Below are 20,375 nucleotides of genomic sequence, written 5' to 3' on the forward strand. Positions count from 1 at the left end.
TAGTTTCCTCATCAAAAAATATGAGGTATCTTGTGGCACACCAAAGACAGCAGAGAGGGGAACATATGGTACCTCAAATCTATAAAACTGGGACTAACACCCCAACTAATGATCCATTTTGCACAGTAGACAGCTTCATACACAAGACTTTGTACAGCAGGTTCAGGTGGGATGGAGGAGAAGGTGCATTTCTTTCAGGGATATGATCTGGACTGTCTAACCATATAGCAAACATACAACTTTTGTACCTATTACTCCAGGAAAGTTAGAAGCAGCAGCTGCCAGACAGAAGAAAGATAAATCCCCTGGGTTAGATGGGATGCTCATCAAAGTGTGACGGGACATAATTAAGGCAATTTGAGTTACTCTAATGAATAAGATTCTGCAAGGAGACCCCCACTTCATGGAAGCAAAGGGGTAATATTGGTTATCCATAAAAAAGTCAAAGGTCCCTTAACCTCTTGAACTATGATTATAAGATATTCATGGGCATCTTAGAAAGGAGGATTTCATCTCTTCTCCCACAGTTAATACACTCAGATTAATGTGGGTCCGTTACCAGGCATCGGACTTTTGACAACAATCTATACAAATTTGATACTTAAGAAGGCTGAAGTCATGGGGAACCTTTTGTTATCACTTAGTTTGGATGCCAAGAAGGCATTTGATAGGGTGGAGTGAGTTTTGTTTTATATTTTAGGGAGGACGAATCTTCCAGGGGAGTTTGTTCCTTTGTCCTACTCTACTTACTTTGACTCAAGTGCAATGGTTAAGCCCTTCTTTGCTGTCAGATGGGTTCCAGATAACAACAGGGTTGCCAGGGCTGCCGACTGTCACCCTTTTTGTTCACTATCTGGAGCCCTAAGTGTCCTACATCTGAAATAAGCATATTCAAGGATGACAGTTGGGCTCTTATTTGTGGATTATGTATTATTAACCCTTCTAGTCTCTCTAACAAATATACTCCAGAATTATTGGGAATTGTGTGGGACTAAGGTAAACCTGAATAAGACTAGTGCCATACCCTGAACTGGAAACCACCTGATTATCTGAAAAAGAGATTCCCATTTCTTGAAGGCCGAGTTATGGTAAATTATCAATAAATTAGGTTTGCTTCTAATCAAGAGACAACCTGTATGTTAAACTGGGAGCAACTTCAAACCACTTTTACAAATCACTGCCAAAAGTGGAACAGTTTAACTTTAAACCTAGACCAGAAGGTACAAACCTTGCAATTATTTATTTTGCCTCATGTCCTCTACCTGGTACAGCCTACTGGCTCCTGTCATCTGTGCCCAGTAATCAAACATTTAAATATGAGGATGACCATTTTGTGGGAGAATGATTAATCTAGAGCAGTGTGGGAAAAATTCTGCCCAAGCAAGCGGTGGTTTGGAAGCTCCTGATCCAATGATATACTGGCAGGCTGTCCGCTTATTGGATTTCTTAGGATTGCAGGCACCCACATATAGGGGCATTTGGAAGAGAATGCTTCAGGAGGGGATTACTCAAGAGCATGACATGGAATGCTGGGGACAGCTTTTTTTGGAGGCAATTGGAAAGATCGGTAAAATGCCTGGTTGGATGAGTTGAGGAAAGGCACTCAGTCTGTGATAACTGTAAATATTCCCACCTTAGACTCCTATGAATTGGTAGCTATTGACCAAGTGTTGGCAGACATATTACAGCAGATATTTATTGCCAATGGAGGAGGCAAGGCACTCAATTGACATACTGTCACCAGTTGATCAATTCTGATCAATTGATGCATTGACAGATTGCCCAAGTGAAATTCGATCTTCCCATGCACATGCGCTTAAGTATGCATACTTGCAGAAACAGGCAAGGAAAAAGTACAGTTTTGTACCTACCATAAATGTAGATGTTCGAGTGCTAATACAGCTGCAGTCATAACAGATGGGTTCTCCTGCCGTCAGGCGGGTCCTCGGTCGGCCGAATTCCAAAGTCTAGGTCCGGCGTCGGTTGTCGTCGCTTCTTCCCTGACGTCAGTGCGACAGGGGTATAAAGGAACCAGCCAACGCCATTTTCTTCAGTTTTTCTTGCCCCAGATGTCAGGTGCCCCCAGAAGGAAGGCAATACATAAATTTGTGTGATAATGCAGTGCAATATAATCCAAATACAGTAGTTGCAAGCAAATACATCATAAATGAATACCCCAATCAGGTTGTAAGAGGATGTGTTAGCCTATAGGCCTGTCCCAAGAGGGGAAGGAGGAGGAAACCTGGACTGCAGCTGTATTAGCACTCGAACATCTACATTTATGGTAGGTACAAAACTGTACTATGTTCATCATGCATACAGCTGCAGTCATAACAGATGGGTAGAATCCCAAAGCTAAGAAAGGGGTGGTAGGCACTAGGTGGAACTAGGAGGAGCCAAAATGCCCTGCAAGACTGCAGTGGCAAAGCCTGCTCTAGATTTGGAGTATAATGGTAGGTTGTAGTGCTTGGAGAAGGTATGCACAGAACTCCAAGTGGCTACTTCCAAAATATCCTTGGTAGGAACTCCTCTGAGGAAGGCTGCAGAGGTGGCTGTGGCCCTGGTGGAATGAGTTCTAATGCCTGTAGGAACAGTTTTGCCATGAAAGGAATAGCAAAAGCATATGCAGTGGGCTATCCATTTTGAGATTGTCTGTTTGGAAATTGGCTTCCCTTGAGCTCCTACCACATAGGCCACAAAGAGCTGTTCTGATTTTCTGAAAGGCTTTGTTCTGCCGAAATAATAACGCAGTTGTCTGTGGATGTCCAAGGAATGTAGTAATCTCTCCCCTTTGTTTTGAGGATTAGGATAAAAAGTAGGTAAATGTATGGCCTGATTTAAAGCTACCCTGGATACCACTTTAGGCATAAAGGACGGGTTGGTTCGTAAGGAAACTCTGTCCTGATGGAAGATGATAAAAGGTTGGACATCCATGAGAGCCTGTAGTTCTGAAACTCTACGAGCTGAGGTGATAGCCAGAAGGAAAGCTGTTTTCTAGGACAAATATTGCAAATCTGATGAGGCAGCTGGCTCAAAGGGAGGCAAGGTCAGTTTTTCCAGAATGAAATTAAGATCCCAAGCAGGTATTGGTTGTTTCCTTGGAGGCCTTAAATTCTTAGCCTCTCTGAGGAACTGCCTTAGAAGAGGGTGAGAGAATAAAGGTGGATCAGTGTTGTATTCTGCAGAAATGGCTGATGCATGGATTTTGATGGAGGAGAAAAAAAGTCCACTGCTTAGCAGTTCAGCCAAATATTGTAGTATCTGAGGTAAATTCAGTTTTCCAGGATCCTGGCCCTTTTTCTCATTCCAGACACAAAAACGTTTCCATTTTGTGGAGTAAGCTTTTCTAGTTGATGGCCTTCTGGCCTCCAAAATGACATCCTGCACCTCCTTGGAGAGTAGGGCCTGCTGTGATGCTAAGGAATCTTCCATGTGGCTAGATTGAGTGTTTTTAGCTGGCTGTGAAGAGTTTTGAAACTGTGCTGAGTCAGAAGAAGAGGCATTAGAGGCAGGTTCCATGGTGGGGAATGCGTCGGGCTCCTCAGGAGTGGGTACCAGTGTTGCCTTGGCCAGTCCGGAGCAATGAGGATCATCTTTGGTCTGTCTGCTTTGGTCTTTAATAGAACTTTGGGCAGCAGAGGAAGAGGAGGGAAGGCATAAACTGTCATTGATGTCCAACTGAAGGAAACAGCGTCCACTCTCCAGGCCTTTGGATGGAAGATCCTCAAGCAGAATTTTGTCAATTGATGATTCTTGTGGGAGGCAAAGAGATCTATGTCTGGCCTTCCCCATTCTTGGATTATTTCTGTAAAAACTTTTGGATGCAATTTCCATTCGTGTGGATCTGTCATATTCCTGCTTAGGTTGTCTGCCAGCGTGTTTTCCTTGCCTGGCAAGTACTATGCTTGTAGTTCCATTTGTAAGTCCATGGCCATGTTCCAAAGTGACATGGCCAGTCTGCATAGGGGGTAAGAATGTGTTCCTCCCTGTTTATGTACCACATAACTGTGGTGTTGTCCGTTCTTATCAATAGTTGACCTGGTTGTAGACGGTCCTTGAAAGCTATAATAGCACTTATTACTGCTAGCATTTCTTTTTGATTGATGTGAAGGTGCTTTTCTTTTTGGGACCATTTGCCCTGAATGCACCGGTCTGTCATGTGCGCCCTCCCAGGCGTAGTCCGAGGCGTCTGTTGTGATGACTTGATTTGCTTGAGGCTTGCTGAATGGAAGACCTGCGTTTGTTTGACATGCTTGATGAGCCCACCACAGAAATTCCTTTTGCAGACATGGGATTAGTGGTATTATTGTTTCCAAACTGTGGCTGTGTTGAGACCATATGTTTTTCAGGTACCATTGTAGTTTCCTCATATGCAGCTTTGCACATGGGATTAGTAAGATGCAAGATGCCATGAATCCCAGAGCCTGCAGGATTTTCCTTGCAGTCAGCCTGGTGCAATTTGCTAGTGTATTGAATTAGTTGCCCCTGCTTCTCTGGCGTGAGGGAGGCCATCTGGGTGTTTGTGTCCAAATTGGCACCCAGGAAAATTATCTTCCGAGAGGGTATTAGCCTTGATTTCTTTTTGTTGACTGTGTATCCCAGAGAGTTCAATAACATTATTACATAAGCCAGATGTTTCAGAAGAATGTGCTTGCTGTCCGCTTGGATCAGGCAGTCGTCCAAATAGGGGTATATTTGTATCCCTTGAAGTCTGCAGTAGGCAATTACTGATGCCAGGCATTTCGTGAATACTCTGGGCGCAGTAGATAAGCCAAAGGGCAATGCAGAGAATTGATAATGGGTTGAACCTGCAAGAAATCTGAGGTACCTTCTGCAATTTTGTCTGATTGGGACATGCAGGTATGCCTCCTTGAGGTCCAATGTTACCAGCCAAGACTCCTTGCCCAGCATGGGAAGAAGTTGCTGTAGAGTGAGCATCTTGAATTTTGGTACGAGTAGAAATGTGTTTAGGATGGATAGGTCCAAAATAGGTCTCCAATCTTTTCCCTTCCTTGGCACCAGAAATAGCCTGGAATAAAAACCTTGACCATGTTCGTGCGTAGGTACCTCTTGAATAGCTTTCATGTTTATGAGACCTGAAATTTGCCTTTGTCCCTCTGCCCTTTGATTGTGTGGCAGGTTTGGCATGCCTCTCATTTTTGGAAGGGTGTGAAAATGGAATTTGTAGCCTCTGTTTATAATGTCCAGGATCCATTTGTCCTTTGTGACAACATGCCAATTTTTTGAGAAAAATGCCAGCTTTCCTCCTAAGGGGGCTGCCATTTGAGACCTGGTTGGCATGCAAAGGGGATAGTCATTGGGTTTGCTTTCTGAAAGATTGCGAGTTGTCCTCACCACCTCTTTGTGTAAGAGCTTGCCATTGTCTGCCTCTATACGATCCTTGGGATTGTCCTCTGCCCCTCGGGTGCCTGTATCTGCCTCTTTGGGGTCTGTCTGTGGCAGGAAAGGACCAGTTTTTGGAAGGCCAATTTCTACTAAAACGTGGGGGTTGAACCTGTAGAAATTCTTTCACAGTTTGCATTGATTTAGCCTTTTCCTCCATTTTCCGTAATACTTCCTCAGCATTAGCACCAAATAGTACATCCTTTTGATGAGGGGCGTCTAGTAATTTAGCTTTGACATGATCAGGCAAGGCTTGTTCCTTGAGGCAGGCATGCCTACGTATGACTGAGCCTGTAACAACAGCTCTACATGAGGCCTCTAGAGCATCAAAACCACATTGTAAGGTATGCTTACCCACTTGTTCTGCACTATGCATCAAATCCTGCAACTCCTTCAAGTCTGGTTGTTCAGGTTGTGACATTTTACTTTTCAATTGTGATAACAAAAACTGTTGGTATTTTAGCATATGAAACTGACAGTTTAAGGCCCTCATGGATAAGGTAGCCGAGGTATATACCTTTTTTCCCCACCTTTCTAAGGATCTGGAATCTCTCTCGGAAGGCAATGGATTTTTGGCAATGGAGGCCTTAACTCTCTCGGGGCCCTGTGAGATGGTTTCTGGGTCAGCAGCATGGCTTTTGTATAGAAATTGGTGTGAGTCAGGAATCCTGTAGTACCTGTCAGGCTTAACTGGAGCTGGAGGTAGAGAGTCCGGGTTAAGGCAGGCCTCCGAGTAAACATCATCTAGGATGTCCAAGACAGGAGGTATAGCCAGAGGCCTGTGCTGGGGTAACAAGAGAAATTCCCTGAGCCTTTTCTTGGAATCTGAATAATCCTGGCCTTCCCAGTGGAAGTGTTCCCTTAAGGTATGCAAAGTTTCCCCAAATGAGTAATCCTCAGGGGGGGGATACAGAAGGGATGGACTCCTCTGCATCAGAGTCTTCAAAAGGGGAGTAAGACTGTTCCTGATCATCAGAGTGTTCTGAAATAATGAAACCCTGATCAGAGGAGGGGGAATCTTCCTCCACTCTGGGCCTTTTGTCCGGTGGGGGCTGAGAACCTCTGATTAGAGTAATTAAATCCTCAGCCATTTTAAGCATCTGTTTCTTAGGCATGGGGCCTGGAGATGGGCCCTGTGTAGCTGGTCTCTTAGAGTGCATGGCTGCTTTAGACTTGGTGAAAGTCTTGATGGAGAAAGAAGAGGAAGGTCTGAAGACACCTTGAGTGGAGGTGGACCTGTCCACATTCTGTGTTTCAATGCCAAGAGTGGCTTCGGTATCTGTAGTCGGGGTGTGGGCCGAGGAGCCTGCAACCTCGGGCACAGGAGACACCATCAAAGATGTGTCGTCGGTAATCAGGGGCTGCGTAGGCGCCTCGCTGAGAACCGGACCACGTGTAGTTGGCTTTGGCGTGGTGTCGGTACAGGCCGCGGACCTCATGTGTCAGTCCTTGTCTTTACGTTTTTTAGACAAAACCGGACTCGGAGTATCCGACGACATAGTATAGTTAAATGCTTTCCCAAAATAATGCTGGGCGAACTCCGCCCGACGCTTAATAGTGCGTTTGTTGAATGTAGCACAAAAGCGACAGACGGAGACGTCGTGGTCTGGGCCTAAACAACGTATACAGAGAGAATGGAAATCCTTATGCGGTATTTGCTTCCCACAAGAAATACAATTATTAACTTTGTCTGACATCGGTCTGAGGCAAGAAAAGTTTCCCCAACGGGGTACTTAGCTTTTAAGAAGACTTCGGTTTCCAAATTTTCGTAATCTCAGGAGCTGGCCGACCGGCACTTGGGAACTGCTTCTGCTTCGGGCACCGCGCGGCAAGAAAGACTTTAGAAAATGGCGTTGGCTGGTTCCTTTCATACCCCTGTCGCACTGACGTCAGGGAAGAAGCGATGACAACCGACGCCGGACCTAGACTTTGGAATTCGGCCAACCGAGGACCCGCCTGATAGCAGGAGAACCCATCTGTTATGACTGCAGCTGTATATGCACGATGAACATCGGAGTTGGCTGCAAATAGCTGGAAAGATGCACTGGAATTAATGCACATGCTTCAGGATGCTAGACAGTATAGCCACCTGACTGAGGCCCTGGTTTCCAGGGCATTTGAAGCATTACACATGGGTAAGGGGACAATGACTACCAAGCACAGGGTGACTTGGGAAAGAATGTTGAAATCACATATTTCTCAAACCCAATGGACTATGGCACTTGAGCAGTTAAGGAGTTCGAAGACCCTGAGAAGATTCATGATTTTTGCTTGGATGTGTATTTATAGACATTTTTACACCCCTCACTTGGCTGCATAAACTGTACCCAAGGGCGTGGATCAACAACGTTGGCGGTACCATTCAGGACAGGTAGAGCACTGGCTTCTCATCTCTTGGAGGTGTGACAAATTATGGATGTTTAGAATGGGGTTGGGAGGTATGGCAGAACAAATCTGCGGTAAGGGGGGATGTTATCAGAAGAAACATACTTTCTCTGGCTGGACATGGAGTCTGAATTAACGGACTCAGTAAGGGAATTATTTTTCTCTATCAGTGCTTTGTGTGAAGAAATCAATCACTAAAAGATGGAAATCAACTCATCCTCTCACAATGGAAGATGTGAAATGTCTTATGACTGGTCTGAACAAATAGCAAACTGGTGGATCAAAGCAGCAGTTTTTTTAAAAGATGGGACCTGTGGCATCATCTCTCTGATTTAAAGAATGAGCCACTGACCCTTTGGAGGTGGGACCTCTTCAAACACCTTAATCTGGCTATTTAAGAGTTTGTCTCAAAACAATATGCCACACGAACAGGTGTTCATCCTTACAATGCCAAACTTGACTTTTTGGTACATTTTATTTTTTTCTCCTTGTGTTTTTGAACTATGTATGATGGCAACCATTGTATATGAATGTTTAAAAAACTTTTCGGTGGAAGCTTGTTCACCAGTTTCTTGTTAAGAAACAAACTATACAAAAAAACAATTGGAAGGGGGGTGGGTGGAGGGTTGTCATACTGAACAGACATCGATGAAAGGATACAGTGTTTTGTTAAGTACATAACTACTGTATCCTATTCATCACTTCTATCAGATCTGACTGATGGATCGGAATCCCCAACTACCAAATATCTGGTGGGACCTTTTGGATGTCTCTTTTGTCTAGAAGGAAGAGGATTTCTTTTCTGGCCATTTTATTTGCAGATGGGGTGGCACATATAGCAGCAGCCAGTGTGGTAAGGGAGGATGTTTGGAAAAGGGAATTTACAGCCACTGGATATTATCCTTCTTACTAAGGAATCCTGAGAGATAGCCATCCATGCAGCAGTGCAGAGGATAGGCAACCTTCCCCCCAACTGCATCCAGAAGGGAGCAGTCAGCAGCCCTTCAAGGACGGTTAGACTGTCAGGCAAAGGCCCATGATATCCCTGATTTTGCGGAAATCCACAACTTCTGAGACTGCATCCATTAAAGAGGATGCCCTTGCTACAAGGGAATTTTCCACCACAGGGATTTGGACACTTTATGGTTACTATTATAAGATCATTTTTGGGTCTCACATTTAACTCCTACATGAGTTAGGGTCTTCCCATTCTGTTCACACTTTTGCATCTTCTCTTTAACATCTGGACCAAATAAGGAACACCCATCACTGAGGCACTACCAAAAGATGACTTAAAACCGTCTACATTCATAAAGATGAAGCCAGGCATGGCATCTCACTTCAATGCCTGCACCTGCCTCTCTAGCTGCTCCATTGGTGCCTCTCTAGCTGCTCCATTGGTCACATTATTCATATGTCATACAAAAAGGCTAGTAATATTATACATGGTGCCCAATGTGGTTTTTAGCCGTTTCCTAGAGTCAGGAATGTGAGGTCTTTTCAGGGGCATTAGAGCTTGCTTGGCTAGTTCTCTCCGAAAATGGTTCTTGTGGATGGCATAGTTCAAGGCCCCAAGTACAAAGCTGGCTGAAGCATACATCTGCTTTCCTATCATGTCCATCACCCCAAACTCCTTGCTGGGAGGGTGAAAATAGCTGTATCATCTTGTCAGTTCTTTTCTGGTTGCCACATCCGCAAAATGAGAATTAACCAAAGGACTTTTGGACCAATATCATCTGTTATGGGGAGGGGGGAATCTGATTTGCTTTCTAGGATAACTTTCAGACACATCAGGCTCCCGCCATGCTCTCCTGGTTAAGGTGGTCCTCCAGAGGAACCACCTTAAAAAGCAGAGTGTGCCAAGTGATATGCCATGAAGAGGACTGCCTTATCCTAAGAGGGTAGGTCTGTGGGTCAAAATATTCTCTGTTGCATGAGCTTACTGAATAGAAGTCTTACAAAGGGATCAGTCCTCTTTATCATCTGACTCACTGTTTGAGGTGACCAATTCTGTAGGGAAATCAATGTGCCTTCCTCTTACATGTCCTCTTTTTTTGGGGCAACGTACAGGGGCAAATCAGAGAACTGATCTTGCAAGTGAACAGTTTCCTTGAGTCATTCCCTGGCTCTGACCCTGGGAAGTATAAGGAAGTCAAGGCAGATATGAAATGATATCCTAGGGTACAGATGATACTGCTGAAGCCTGTAGTTCTTGATGGAAAAATGATAATCTTCCTTATAATCTCAACTGCTCATCCTACATCTGCCACATCTGAGGAACAGATGTAGGATCTTGTAGAGAGCTGAAGGCACTACTGTACTACTGCTGAAGAAGAAGTATGCTGCATTAACAAGGGGATCTTTGAACACTACACAGCACAGGGACCCTGGGAGAAGATTGGTGCCACTGCCTTGAAGGCTGATGACTACTACACCAAAGTGGGAGACAGTGGTGATGGAGCCAGTGCAGAAGTGTCCATGCCAATGCAGAGATGTCAGTTCTGACAGCTGTTAACGATGATTCAAAATCCCCAGAGTAGAGGCCAAAAGGGTCCATTGACGCTCATGATGCAGGCTCTGGACAAGCTGCTGGATCCGATACCACAACATCTGAAAGTCACACTACGGACAAAGCAAATAGGAGAGATGAGGAACCATCCCTTACCACCCTCAAGATGGAAGGACAGCTGTTTTATCAGCATTTTGATAAACAGCCTTCACCATGTGGTCCCGATTAATTTCTGAAGCACTCCTGTAGGATCTAAATGATTTGATGAAGACTGGGAAAGAGGCTGAAAAGTGAATCTGGAAAGTTCCCTCTCTGAGAAAGTGCCTCTGACTAGAGTCTTTGGAGTCCTGTCTGAAACAATGATCAGCTCCGAAACAGTCAGGGCTAATATAAGAGACTTTGTTGGAGTCGAGAAAAATAATCTGCTCTCTTAATACTTCAGAATTTTACATGGTACAGCACCAAGAGATTCATCTGGCTTACATTTTCGGGATAGGAATCTTTTTCTCTGTCTTTGATTTTAGACAACTTCTCTTTCTTCTTCTTCTGTCTCTCTTTTTTTTTTTTTTGCTCATCTCTGGATTGGGGGGGGGATAGCAAGCCTTTAATACCCACCTTAAATTGCTCTACTAAAGCCCGCTGAACAAAGGCCTTGCAGACTGTACAGTCTGATGAAAGGTGGCTCTCCCTAGGCACACAAAGTTTGTGTGCATCCTGGCTGGATCTGGTGCACTCTAAGCCTCTTCTCCTTACTCTCTAAAGTCCTAGAAGGAAAAATAATCTCCATCTTGCGCACACACACACACACACACACACACACACACACACGCACACACACACGCACACACACACACGCACACACACACGCACACACACGCACACACACACACGCACACACACACACACGCACACGCACACACGCACACGCACACACACACACATAACTACTGTATCCAGGAAATAGGTTAACTATTAACAACTACAAAAAGGTGAAAAAGACTTTTTTTTTAAACAGGCATCAGGAAAGGGCCAAAAGGCTATATTATTTAGTTAAATGGCCATTCAGCGAACAGCCATTCATTGAACACCTACTTAGCAAAGCCGCTCTTCATCGAATGGCAGATTTGCACTAGGACAAACCAGCAGTTGGCCACTATCTGGAATTTACCCTTTTCCCCACTGTAGTGTGATCTTGGAGTTGGTACATTTAGTTAGGGGGGATGTGGGGGGGTGCAGCCCTCGATACTGAGGGGTGTGGGGAGCATATTAGCCCCCCCCCCCACCTTGGCAGGTTTTAAATTTTATTTATTTTTATTGAGGTTACTCAGTTGGCCAACCACTGGTTCACTCTAGTGAAAATCCACTGTTTGACAAAGAGTGGCTTTGCTAAATAGGTGCTCGGCAAATGGCTATTCACTGAATAGCCATTCAACGAAATAACATAGACCCGCGCCTACATGCCGAAACAGGAAAGAAAAACTAGCAGAAATATCTACAGGAGAACAAGTAACAGGCAAAAAAATCAAAAAATGAATGTGATGAAGCACTTGGCTACTACCAACACAATGCTACAATGTTGAGGCAGCAATGAGATCTGAAGCAGCTTCACCTACAGATTATGGGCAGAGAAATATTTAAAGGAGCTCGAGTCTGGAACACTACTTTTTCTGGCATGGATCTGACAAGCAGCTTCAGGAACCATTAGTTGAATTAGAGAGATGGGATGAATAAGATTTAGCAGTTATTACTTTAGATTTTGGAACAAAAACGTGATTTAATGAAATGGTTTCTATCTTTGTAAATCATTAGAAATTTATGGATTTCTCCAAGTGTTAAAACACGTAAATTCATATTTATTCTGTAATAAAGTGTTAAATGACTCAAACAATAAAGATTTCAAAAGCAACAACTCAGGGGTGCACTGATTGTTTTAGTTATCAAACCTAACTTTATTGTCTCAATTAAGGTGAGAAAGATGGATTCAAAATGAATTACTATAAAATTCAACTTTTTGTGGATGTGTTACTAGCATTTAAAAAAATGTTCACTGAAACCATTACAAAACTCTTTGAATATTAGTTTAGAAATATTGTTAAAATGTTTTAATCATAATAAAAGTGATGCAAAGTTAATACATCACACCACACATCATCCATTGAAAATCTTATGAACACAACTGAAATAGTATTAAAATTAAATGTCTTATGATTACGTTTAACTATGAAAATATGCAAACTAATTTATAATACTGACTCAAAATATAATAAAGCATATCCGATGAATCAAAATTGATAAAAATGATTTCCTCGCCAAAACCTTATACATATTTCAATCTACTCTAATATTAGTAAACAAAAGATAAAAAAGCTTTAGAAAACATTTCAGCTTACAAATCTATGGTATCATTTAAAAAAATCACATTAGATTACAGGGTGAGGGAAGAAAGCAAAGCTTGAGACGTGAAGCTTGACATCCAGACTGAGTATAAAATAAGTTGGCTATGATCACAGACTCGATCATAATTCTTTGTGGAAGGTAGCATTAGGTGTTATGGCAAATGTCTGAAGTGCCTAATGCCACCATACCAATACCATCTGCACCAGCCTCAAACCCTGCAGTTACAGTGACTTTTAGTTTAGACCATGCTAGCAAATGGGGATCAGTAAAATCTAACAAAAAAAACAGTAAAGAGGCACTAGCACAAGAAGCTGCAAAAACATTCAAGAAGAGCAAGGGCATGTTGAGTGTTGAGTAAGTACAGGGGAACTACCACTGAACATATCACCTATGGGGTAGCATATCAAACTGAGATGAACTTCCTTGTGTTCTGCAGAACTAAGTGCAAGTTATAAAAAGTACAGTTTTGTACCTACCATAAATGTAGATGTTCGAGGATCCACATTGCTGCAGTCCTAACTATTGGGTAGTCCGCTGTCCAGTCGGCCCGAATACCAGAGTATATGGCTGACGTCGGTCAGGGCGCATTAGACTGACGTCAGTACGTCAGGGTACTAATGCGCATGACCGACGTCATATCCTCAGTCTTTTCTTGCCCCAGATGTCAGAAGACCCTAAAAAGACAAGGCCCAATATACCTGCACCAGAAATATGTACAATATATACAAAAATATACACAAAAATATCAGCATATAACCTCACCTACACAACCACCCCTAAACACAGAGGGGAAGGAGGGAGGGTAAATTGGACTGCAGCAATGTGGATCCTCGAACATCTACATTTATGGTAGGTACAAAACTGTACTATGTTCTTCGTTCCACATTGCTGCAGTCCTAACTATTGGGTAGAATCCCAAAGCAGAGGTAAGGGAGGCTGGCAAATCATAAAGAAGCAGGAGCTGACAACATGCCTTGCAAAATAGCTGTGGCAAAACCAGCCCTAGACTTAGAGTAGAGAGGAAGGTGATAATGCTTAGAGAAAGTATGCACTGAACTCCAAGTAGCTGCCTCCAAAATATCCTTAGTTGCCACCCCCCCTTCGAAATGCTGTTGAAGTGGCAGTAGCCCTAGTGGAATGAGGCCTAATCCCAGCTGGAATCTCCTTGCCATGATGGGAATAACAAAATGCAATGTAAAACCCAATCCACCTAGAAATAGTTTGTTTTGACACAGGCTTGCCCTGAACTCAAAGCAAAAGAAACAAACAACTGCTGAGACTGCCTAAAATCCTTAGTCCTGCTTAAATAATAACGCAATTGCCTATGTACATCTAAAGTGTGCAAAATCTTTTCCCCTTTATTTTGGGTGTCTGCATAAAAAGTAGGCAAATGAATAGTTTGGTTTAAAGCCACACTAGAAACCACCTTAGGCATAAAGGAAGGATTAGTGCGTAATGATACCCTATCCTTATGGAAAATCAAAAGGGCTCTACTGCCATAAGGGCCTGCAACTCAGACACCCTTCTTGCAGAAGTAATAGCCAACAGAAAAGCAGTCTTCCATGACAAGTATTTCAATTCAGCAGTAGCCGCAGGCTCAAAAGGTTGTAGAGTAAGTTTTTCCAACACAAAATTGAGATCCCAAGCAGGAGTAGGAGCTCTACGTGGGGTCTTATATTCTTTGCCCCTCTAAGAAACTGCTTGAACAAAAGATGCGAAAACAATGGTGGGTCACAATCATAGTGAGCTGAAATTGCTGCAGCATGAATCTTAATGGAAGAGAAGGACAAACCTTTGTCCAATAACTCAGTAAGATATTGAAGAGCCACATTCAAATTAGGCTCAGAAATCTCCAAATTCTTTGCTGTACTCCAAAATAAAAACCTCTTCCATTTTTCTGCGTACACTTTCCTTGTACTAGGTCTTCTAGCTTCCATAATCACATTTAAAACTTGTTGAGGAAGTTGAGACCTGCTGTGTTTCAACACAGAATATGCCAGGCTGTTAGATGAAGTGAGTGAAGCTTGACATTGAGCAGATGACCGTCCTTCTGAGATAACAGATGTGGAATCAAAGGTAAAGGCCATGGAGGCTTCCTTACCAGACTCCTTCCTTAGTAGTGGGTACCAGTGTTGGCGAGGCCAATCTGGAGCTATTAAAATCATCCTTGGCTTGTCTTGTCTGACCTTTAAGAGCACCTTTGGAAGAAGAGGCAGAGGTGGAAAGGCATACACATGAAGATTTTTCCAACTGAAAGAAAGAGCATCCACTTTCCAAGCTGTGTGATGAAACCCCTTTGTGCAAAACTTTGGCAGCTGGTGGTTTAGTGGAGAAGCGAACAGATCTATGTCTGGAGTTCCCCATGACACTGTCAATTTCTGAAATACATGAAGATCCAGTTTCCACTCGTGGGGATCCATGATTTGTCTGCTTAACACATCTGCTAAGGAGTTCTGTACTCCCGGCAGAAACCTTGCCTGAAGAGTTAGTTGCAAGCTGAGCGCAGTCTCCCATAAAATCATTGCTTGCCTGCATAGAGGATAAGAATGTGTTCCCCTTGTTTGTTGATGTACCACATGACAGTTGTGTTGTCTGTTAGAATCAACACCTGCCCTGGAAGAAGTAACTCCTTGAAAGCCATTAATGCAAACTGGACTGCTAACATCTCCTTCATGTTGATATGTAGATGCTGTAGTCTGGCAGGCCACTTGTCTTGTATCCACTTTCCATTTAGATGAGCTCCCCAAGCAATGTCCGAGGCATCTGTCGTTAAAATCTGACTCGCCTCTGGCCGGGTCACAGAGAGTCCCTTGTTTAGGTGACATTCCTGAGCCCACCACAAAAATTCTTTTTGAAGGCAGGGTATTATTTGAATGACAGTGTCCAAATCCTGGCAGTGCTGTGTCCATACATTTTTGAGATACCATTGCAGCTTCCTCATATGCAGTTTGGCATTGGGAAGCACCAGAATACAAGATGCCATGAACCCTAATGCTTGAAGGACTGTCCTTGCAGTCAGCACGGACTGATGAGATAGTTGATGGAAGTAAAGGGAGAGACTCTTTTGTTTGTCCGGGGTTAAAAAGGCCATCTGGGCTGCTGTATTCAGTCTCACACCCAGAAAGCACATGTCTTGAGAGGGTACTAGACTGGACTTTATTTCGTTCACAGAATACCCTAGGCATCTTAGCACTGCTATAACATATTCCAGATGCTGTAGAAGGTCTTCCTTTTCTTGAGCCAGAATCAGGCAGTCGTCCAAGTAAGGATAGATTTGAATTCCTTTTAGCCTGAAGTAAGCTATCACTGGAGCTAGAACCTTTGTGAATACTCTGGGCGCAGTAGATAAGACAAAGGGCAATGCAGAGAACTGATAATGAGAATTTCCAGCTCGAAAACGCAGATACTTCCTGCAACTTAGTCTTATAGGCACATGAAGGTAAGCTTCCTTGAGATCTAAAGTTACCATCCAGTGATCTTTGCCCAGCAGAGGTAAAAGCTGTTGTAACGTCAACATCTTGAACTTTGGAATGTCCAGATAAGTGTTGAGGATAGATAAATCCAAAATTGGTCTCCACGTGTTCCCCTTCTTTGGTACTAGGAACAGGCGAGAATAAAATCCTAGGCCCCTTTCTGATACAGGGACTGTCTGAATGGCCCGTATTTGGAGTAACAGAGAAATTTGCTTGTGAGCCTCTTTCCTTTGTGGAGGAGGAACGTCTGGCATGCCTTTGAAAGGGGGCAATGTATGGAAATAAAACCTGTAACCGTGGTGAATGATATCCAACACCCATCTGTCTTGAGTGATTAAATCCCAATTTTCTTTGAAAAGAGACAGTCTTCCTCCCAAAGGAGCTGCCAGACGAGAATCTACTGGCAGCTGAAAAGGCAGGTCATTGGGTCTGTTTACGAAAGGACTGACCCCTGCCCTCACCAGAAGTCTGAGCAGGTGAACTCCCTGTTCTAGGCCTAAAAGAACCTTGAGCTCTGCCCCTACCACGTCTAGACCTACCCCTAGACTGGGAATCATAAGCAGGATATGTCCATCCCTTAGTAGGCCAATTTCTACTAAACTTGGTGGCTGCACCTGCAAAAATCTTTAACAGTTTGCATAGACTTAGCTTTGTCCTCCATTTTCTTTAAAACTGCTTCCACAGGCGAACCAAACAACACATCAGACTGTAAAGGAGCATCCAAAATCCTTGTCTTAACATGCTCAGCTAAATTCTGATCCCTCAACCAGGCATGCCTGCGAAGAACAGAACTAGTGGCAGCCACCCTCGAGGAGGCCTGTACAGCATCAAAACCACATTGCAAAGAATGCTTACCCACTTGTTCAGACACATGAACTAAATCCAGCAACTCTTTACACTCAATACCTTCCGCCAAAGCATCCACCTTAGATTTCAGTTGTGAAAGGAGATAATTTTGATATTTTAGCATGTGAAACTGACAATTCAACGCCCTCATGGCTAAAGTGGAAGAAGTATACACTTTCTTTCCCCATCTATCCAAAGCCCTTGCCTCTTTATCAGTGGGAACAGGGTTTTAACCACAGAGGCCTTAACACCTTTAGGTCCCTGAGAAACAGTTTCCGGGTCTGCCCTAGGACTCTAAAAAGATACTTATGAGCTTCAGGCACCCTATAGTACCTATCAGGTTTAACAGGAGCAGGAGGCAAAGAATCAGGGTTCAGGAAGCCTCTGCAAAACATCTTCCACCACATTCAACACAGGAGGTATAGCTAAGGGCCTATGCTGGGGTAAAACAAGAATTCCCTAAGCCTTTTCCTGGAATCAGAGTAATCCTGGCCTTCCCATTTAAAGTGCTCCCTCATGGAATGCAGAGTCTCTGAAAATGAGAAATCCTCAGGAGGAGAAGCTGTAGGAGTGGAATCATCCACATCAGAATCAGAATAAGGAGGATACTCCTGCAAATCTTCCATGAAGACTCAGAAGCCTCTGAACACTGTTCAAAACTATCAAACTCAGGTTCCACCCTAGGCCTCTTATCAGGAGGGGCATAGAACCTCTAATCATAGTAATCAAATCTTCTGCCATTTTAAGCATATGTTTCTTAGGCACAGAACCTGAAGTGCTAGGAGAAGCCCCACTGAAGCTAAACTTGGCCTACCTCTCAAAGAAGTTTTGGAAACAGAAGGAGAGGCTCTAACTCCCTTGGGAAGAGAGGGAAGAATAGTTACCTGAGAAGCCCCTCAGCCTGGCCTACCTCCTGAGAAGGCACATCCTGTAACAGTAAAGTCTCTGCCTGAGACTCCAAAGAAACGCCTGGCAAAACCTCTGGCTCCACTGAGCCTTCTAAAGAACCGGCGTCCGGGACTGCGGTTCATCAACCCTAGGCTTCGCTGTTTTGTCCTTGCGCTTCTTGACGAAGCGGGCCGGAGCATCCGGCGGCATTTTATAATTGCAACGCTTCCCAAACACTAACCTGGCACAGTCTAACCTTCTCTTAATAGTGCGTTTGTTAAATCTAGCACAAGAGCGGCATCCAACAACGTCGTGCTCAGGCCCTAAACAAGGTATACACAAGGTATGGTAATCCCTATGAGGTATCTGTTTCCCACAAGAAATACAGTTATTCACTTTTTCTGACATCCGGTTAAATACTGAGGCAAGAAAAAACCAAAATATTCCCCAACGGGGTACTTAGCCAACTCTGATTCGGTCTGAAACTCCGACTTCAGAAAATTTCAGAACGCCAACCTGCACTCGCAAAACTGCTTCTGCATCGGACCATGCGGCAAAAAAGACTGAGGATATGACGTCGGTCATGCGCATTAGTACCCTGACGTACTGACGTCAGTCTAATGCGCCCTGACCGACGTCAGCCATATACTCTGGTATTCGGGCCGACTGGACAGCGGACTACCCAATAGTTAGGACTGCAGCAATGTGGAACGAAGAACATCTACGACTTGCATACCATTTGACTAAGCAACCTACTTTACCAACAACTGTTCCTGAGCTCTCCCCTCCCCAGTATTTTACCTTCCCTAAAGAGGTGATCAGCATGACTCACTCAACAAGCACAATAGCTTCCTATGCATGCGTATGCTCAGATGTAGGGGAAATGCACACTGAATGGAGCTACTAACAACAGCACCCCTGGTGCATGGATTTTCATCACAGAATGATTGCCACAAGTCTGGGCATGCATAACAGAGTAGTGCAAATCATTTTCATTACTCATGCTATTTTTAGCACCATGGACAAGCAATACTACACAGAATCTCTGTGAGGCATCTGCATGAAGTTTAGAAATATGAAGCCCTGTAGCAATCGGTATTACTGTTTTTTCTGCTTGTAATTTTGCATCACACCTTGTCTACTACAAACCTGTTTTGCCACCACCCCCTCCTGACTCTGTATTTCTATTTCAGACTGTACTGCTTGTTTATTATGTTACAAGTCCTCTCATTCAGATTAATTCTTCAATGCAGTGTACTCCCCTGCTTCATACTAGTCTCCTCTCCATTCTTTTCTGCAACATCAGCTTCTCTCCTTTCTTTACTGTCTCACTACTGTTATCCCTCATCCCTCCCCTTTCATGACTTGCCTGAATCATTTGTTGTCATCACTACTCTAATCCATTTCCTCTTATTCCCTTATTATACTGCAACCACCCGAGGATTACTGATACCATCTTTGGGAAGAAATACCTATTGTTTTAGCAAACATAACCTTAATTGTCTACTATTCTTTGTGATTAATTACTGGCTGTATTTTGCTCACAATTTACTACTTCTCCCTTACTTGAGGTATAACCGTGTATGTCTAGCTGTACAGGAAATCTTAGTGGTTACTTGTTTTACTACAGCCTTTTGAAAATTGTCCATGACTCTACCACTCTGCTTCACAGGTTTCTCTGTTCTCACGATGTTGTATACTGTAATCACATTCTGTTTTACATACGACTCCTTGAAACCCTTTTCTGTAGACTCTCACCAATATGCAAACAAACACACAAGGTCACTAAATGGTTGCGGACAGTCATGAATATTCTGGATGCACTAACTAATTTAACCTTCATAAGGAAGCCACTGAAAGTCATCATCATCTTCTTTCGGCTGTTCCCGTTAGGGGTCGCCACAGCGGATCACCTGTTTCCATTTCTTCCTGTCCTCTGCATCTTGCTCTGTCACACCAACCACCTGCATGTCCTCTCTCACCACATCCATAAACCTTATCTTAGGCCTTCCTCTTTTCCTGTTACCTGGTAGCTTCATCCTTAGCATCTTTTTCCCAATATACTCTGCATCCCTTCTCTGCACATGTCCAAACCAACGTAATCTTGCCTCTCTGGCTTTGTCTCCAAACCTGCCAACCTGGGCTGGCCCTCTAATATACTTATTCCTAATCCTGTCCACCCTTGTCACACCCAGTGCAAATCTTAACATCTTTAACTCTGCCACATCCAACTCAAACACCTGCCTTTTTGTCAATGCCACTGTCTCCAACCCATATAACATAGCTGGTCTCACTACCCTCTTGTAGACCTTCCTTTTCACTCTTACAGGTACTAGTCTGTCACAAATCACTCCTGACACTCTTCTCAGTAAGTGATCATAACAAGATGAACAAATAATTTAAATGAAAATTCACTGACAACTGAAGCAAATAGTTATTTAACAGATCAAATGAGAAAAGGGGGAGTATAACAA

The 20,375-nt window shown here is 43.6% G+C and overlaps 1 protein-coding gene across 1 annotated transcript in view; it reads right to left on the reverse strand.

Annotated features, from left to right (window-relative positions):
* The window catches only part of DPM1 (dolichyl-phosphate mannosyltransferase subunit 1, catalytic), a gene marked incomplete in the record, with an annotated part of 580,475 nt that overhangs the window by 264,391 nt on the left and 295,709 nt on the right, over positions 1-20,375 (reverse strand).

This window comes from Protopterus annectens, chromosome 12.part0 (assembly GCF_019279795.1).
Source record: "Protopterus annectens isolate FY-2018-M chromosome 12.part0, PAN1.0, whole genome shotgun sequence".
Taxonomy (NCBI): Eukaryota; Metazoa; Chordata; order Ceratodontiformes; family Protopteridae; genus Protopterus; species Protopterus annectens.